The sequence below is a fragment of the Babylonia areolata genome, chromosome 4, assembly GCF_041734735.1.
Source record: "Babylonia areolata isolate BAREFJ2019XMU chromosome 4, ASM4173473v1, whole genome shotgun sequence".
NCBI classification, from domain to species: Eukaryota; Metazoa; Mollusca; class Gastropoda; order Neogastropoda; family Buccinidae; genus Babylonia; species Babylonia areolata.
In genome coordinates, this window is record NC_134879.1 from 49,052,515 (window position 1) to 49,058,514 (window position 6,000).

Here is a 6,000-nt window from a genome sequence, read left to right on the forward strand (position 1 = left end):
TGATTTTACAGCATGCAAGCCCCGGAATCAAGGGAAGAAAAGAAGGGTCAGAAAAAGGGGAAAGAGAAAATGCCCCAGGATTTAAGGGAACTTATGTGCAAAGAAGAATACACGCTCAAAAAACGTCTCCCTTCACGGTTACCTCGCCGACGAAATGATGTTTACGTTTCTCGCAAAACGAACTTCGCCGCACAACTGAAAAGAAGTGAGAAGATCCTTCACTCTGAAAATGAAGTTTTTATCCATGGTTTAGGAACGGCCATAAACAGAGCCATCAACCTTGCGTTGCAACTGAAAGAGCAAGGGTTGGGGACACTGGAAGTTGACACCAAGACGTCCACCGTTGAGTTGGTGGATGATCTGGAACCAGAAACGGACGACCAGGAGCCAGAAACCAGGACACGCCAAAACTCAGCGATACACATTCGTGTGTTTAGATTGGAAGTAAGTGACCCCGAAACCCAGTGACGTGTTAGAGGACTGGATAAGGGGGTTGGGTTTGTTCTCGGTGTTCAAGGTTTTCATCAAACTTTTTTTTTTAATGTTGTCCTTGCTACCAGAGGAAAGACTTGACAGTTTACTGCAGTAAGTGGTGTTCCATGGATGTTACAAGAATAGAAGGGTAAATAAAAACCTGTGCCTGTTTGACACAATTCATTTATTGTGTCATTGCATCACCTATTCGACAGACACAGTGATCAATACAAAGAACAACAAACTGCAGCCTGCTACAACTCAGCCCTGAAGAGAAGCAGTTCAAGCTGATCCAGCACAGGACAAATTACTGGCACTTCTCCTTTTTCCCACACATCATCAGGGACTGGAACACCGTCAGCATAGATGATGCAGCCTCCATCAACAGAACTGTTGACAGCATCATGTGATTCTTCTGTCAGGTGTGGAGTAAAGACAAACTGTCAGTGTCACTGTGTCAGATCCCCCTCTCCCATCACCCAATCCCCCAGTCTATCCCCTATCCCTACCCCCACACTCCCCCATCCATGCCTATGGTACCCAACAATATTCCTAACTTTTTTGTGTGTTTGTTTGTTTGTTTTTGCTGTTGGAGTAGTGACACTTGTGTCCTTGATATCAGCATTAGGCTGTATTGGGGACTGGCATCAACAGGTGATTGTTGGTTGGGCTAGGCTGCTTGGTTTATATTTAAGTCAACATCAAGGGAAAAAACAGCATCCCACTAAGTCAAAGTTTCGAAAAAAAAATCAGCATGTTCATTGTGGCTACCAGCATGAGGAAGAAGAATATAATCATTAAAGCAGCAAAATGAGAGGATTGGGTCCCACCTTTTTATGCTGAGCCCTAGACACAATGAATCTGAATTCACTGCCGCTACAGCTGTAAAAGGCAAAGGGACCTTTAACCTATGTTGTTGTTTTTGTTTTGTTTGTTTTTCCCATACCATTAGGCTGATTAGCAATATAAAGAGCGACCATAGGCATTAACAGAATGGTGACTGAATAGTATTCAAGGTTTTTTTTTGTTTTGTTTGTTTTTCATTTTTGTCACAACAGATTTCTCTGTGTGAAATTCAGGCTGCACTCCCCAGGGAGAGCGCATTGCTACACTGAGAGTGTCACCCTTTTTTTTCTTTTCTTTTTTTTGTATTTTTTCCTGCATGCAGTTTTATTTGTTTTTCCTATCGAAGTGGATTTTTCTACAGAATTTTGCCATGAACATCCCTTTTGTTGCCATTGGGTTTTTTCAAGCGCTAAGTGCATGCTGCACATGGGACCTCGGTTTATCATCTCATCTGAATGACTAGCATCCAGACCACCACTCAAGGTTTAGAGGAGAGGGAGAAAATATCAGCGGCTGAGCCATGATTCGAACCAGCACGCTCAGATTCTCTCACTTCCTAGGCGGATGTGTTACCTCTGGGCCATCACTCTGTTCCAAAGTTTGTGTGTGCCATTTGATTTACTATTAGTATTACTGTGTGCATGCCTAAATTGTATTTGTTTCCATGTGCAACATTTGAAATTATTGCATTTTCAAGAATGAAATAATCAGTGTGCTGTCCATGTTAAATGGACTAAATCAGTCTTAACTGTTAAATTAGTCTGAACTGTTAAGTTTTTTTAACTTGTTCAATTATTTCAAATTTTAAACTGAATATCATGCCCTCACAAAATTATATATTTTAATTCAGTGTGCAATATTTTATTATTAATGATTGTCATGTCAGCTCATCAAGGCATGTCATTTTTTCAAAATGTCTATTTCCCTTATATTCAGTTACAAGTCTAATTCAACTACTAACTGAGTAATTCGGTATCCTTTTTTCTCCAAAGAACTTTTTGGTTTTGGTTTCTCTTGATATTTGGCATTATTAATTTCATGATTCTTTTTTTTATGTGAAGAAACTGAGTGGCTGTTATCAGGTTCTAGCTGTGAATGCCTAATTTAACAAGCATTATATTTATAATGTTACATGTATGATTGTGCATGCTTTGATGAGAGAACTGGTTGAATAATCATTGCAGCTGTTACCAGATACACATTCTTGTGTGTTGATGTGTGTGTGTGTGTGTGTGTGTGTGTATGATTATGACTGTAAGTTTGCCCTTTTATTTTCCTTTATTTCCACCTTTCACTTTCAGGTTTGTGTGCACTGGTTGTGTTGTTTGTTTTTTTTATAAGATTCATACTTTATGATGTGTTTTAAAATCTGATACTGATTGATGGATGTATGAATCTTTGCCCTGTGACTAGTGTGAGTGTGACTCACTCACCAGCAGTGTGTATAGATGTGTCTGTGCGTGTGTAGAAATTTTCAGTATTTTATGTATGTTGCATTGTATGTATATAATGGTCTGTTCAAGTACTTGACCCTATCTCAGTCACTGCTTGGCTTGAATTAGTTTTGCAATAAATAATGCAGTCAGCCAAGGAATGTAACACATAGTTTACATAAATGTATACATTTGTGTGTGTGTGTGTGTGTGTGTGTGTGTGTGTGTGTGTGTGTGTTTCAATGTGTGAGAGAGAGAGAGAGTAAATGTGCAACAGTTTTCTTTCTTTTCAGGTTTAACTTTAAGCTTGTATTAATACTATTATCAGACAAATGAAGAAAGTAGCACAGTAGCATTGATTAAACAAAGCAGAACGTGTGCAGAAAATCTGACAGAAAAAATAAAATTGATTATTTCCTCATATATCTTTGCATCAAGAATGTTGTAAGCTTGTATTGTGTGCATGTTGTACAGCCTCAATCTGTCTATATACAAGAGCAAAAGGCCAATGAAGATGCGTGCTATTACAATTTACATTATTGCTGGGATGTGTGTGTGTGTGCACAAAACTTTTTTTTTTAATTAATGGTAGTACTGCACACTATATATATCCTTGTTATGAATTTGCACTTCTTCAGAATTGGAAAAAAGAAAGAAAAAAATTTTTTACCTTAAAATAAAGATGGGCAGAGACAATTCCATAAATAGAATATACAACAATCTTGGTTAAAGATCACGGTAAACATGCCATTCATGTTCATTCATGGCTTCAGAATTTTTACCTGTTGACTGTTATTATAATCTGAGAACTCCAAAACTTCTGTACAAGCTCTTTTCACAGATTTGATTGAGCAGCAATGTACTGTATTGTTTTGTGATTTTTTTTTTTTTTTTTTTTTTTTTTTTTTTGTCAAAGCAAATTTCTTTGTCTGGAATTCAGGCTGCTTGACCTGGGGAATGCCCATGTGCACAGCTTACATAGCGCCACATGTTTTGTGTCTCAGTGTCTGCAAGTGTATGTTTTATTATAAAAGTGTAATTTTTACAGGATTTTGCCAGGAACAATTCTCTTGCTGCCATGGGTTGTTTTACATGCATTAAATTAATGATCAAGTGCACAGTTCACATGGGACCTCAGCTTTTCATCTCATCCAAAAGATGATCCATCACTCTCTGTCTAATAGTACTAGGAGTGGATTGGGGAGGTGGGCGGTGGGGGATTCCTGGTCCTTGCCCAAATAAAATCTGGCACCATCACTTCCCAGTCCCCTATTCAGGTGACCACTCAGTGTCTCAGCTGTTTATACAGGTTTAGTTGTTCACGGACACACACACACACACACACACACACAGAGAGAGAGAGAGAGAGAGGAGCACACGCATGTTTGAACTTGTTTTGTTGCTTGTTGAAATAATACTGTTGCTATATTCCACTATCTTTACCATAAACATGATGAAGTCTGACCAATAACTTGTTGAGAAATTACCCTGCTCTTCATTATTTAACAGCAGATCTGGGTTGGAGATGAAAACCTTTATTTGTTTGTTTGCCTGGAAAAGTTAGATCTGAATACACCAAAGCCAAGATCAAAACTATTCACAATGTCTTACACATTTGGACACGTGACACAGACAAGATTCACAACATTACCAATGACAACACAACAGAAAGCTCATGGTGTACAGTGCCTGAAATCTTTATCATGTCTGCAGAAATCTGAGTCTCTATAATATTATGTCTGTCTGTTTAAAATAAAATAAAACAAAAGAGCCAAGGCCTTCAAGACTCACTTGTGATACACTTTTAAAAAAATCCATGCTTTTTATGTATTGAGTTTAATTTCAAAATGTAATGTTTAAGATGAGAAAGATCAGCAAATTAAGTCCCCTAGCATTAATTACAGAGTAATTTCCCTTTTTTACTATGTGCACCAAACCGTTTGCAAAATAAATAAAACATCCATGCTTAGCAAAAGAAGTTCCTGTTTGAACAAAAAATGATAGTAATGACTGCTCTTGTTGTTGGGTCGAATATCAGATCAAAGTGCCAAGGTCAGAGAATACAAAAAAATATAAATATAACAGTAAATGCAGTTTGCATATAATTAGGCTTCATTTTTTTAATTTTTTGTGCCCATCCCAGAGGTGCAATATTGTTTTAAACAAGATGACTGGAAAAAACTGAATTTTTCCTATTTTTATGCCTAATTTGGTGTCAACTGACAAAGTATTTGCAGAGAAAATGTCAATGTTAAAGTTTACCATGGACACACACACACACACACACACACACAGACAACCGAACACCGGGTTAAAACATAGACTCACTTTGTTTACACAGAATTGCTAATTATTATTATCAACATTCACACTGATACACTCATGCTTTCACATAATACACACACCAACATGGTTGCAACATTCTGTAAACATTTCTGTACTGCATCCATCAAAAGGAACACAGAAACAAATTTGATGGCATAGGATACCAGACTTCTTGTTCTTCAGCACCTCTTTATAAAACAAGAAGCAGTGGCAACAAAATGTTTTTAATGCATACAGCTGAACCAATTTTGGAGAAAATTGTACTTCAGTAACAGGATTTCAGCATCAGAGAAAAAGAGTACGAAAAGGCAAAGCAAGAAATTTATCTCATATATATATTTTTTTTTTTTCACACTGGGGGCATCAAACAACTAACTTTAATATTATATATTTTGAAAGAAATTGTGTTTGGGTGATGACAGATAAAAACATCAGGATCTGATGTGGACAGACCCTTAAGCTAGCTGTCATTCAGCCTCATTAGTTCAGTATCAGTAAAGTGGAGAACTTCTTCTTCTGTGTTCACTCGTATGCACACGAGTGGGCTTTTACGTGTATGACCGTTTTTACCCCGCCATGTAGGCAGCCATACTCCGTTTTTTTTTGGGGGGTGCATGCTGGGTATGTTCTTGTTTCCATAACCCACCGAACGCTGACATGGATTACAGGATCTTTAACGTGCGTATTTGATCTTCTGCTTGCATATACACATGAAGGAGTTTCAGGCACTAGCAGGTCTGCACATATGCTGACCTGGGAGATCGTAAAAATCTCCACCCTTTACCCACCAGGCGCCGTCACCGTGATTCGAACCCGGGACCCTCAGATTGACAGTCCAACGCTTTAACCACTCAGCTATTGCGCCCATCCAAGTGGAAAACTGAATGAGCTCTCAACACAAGAAAAAACAACTGAATTTGCC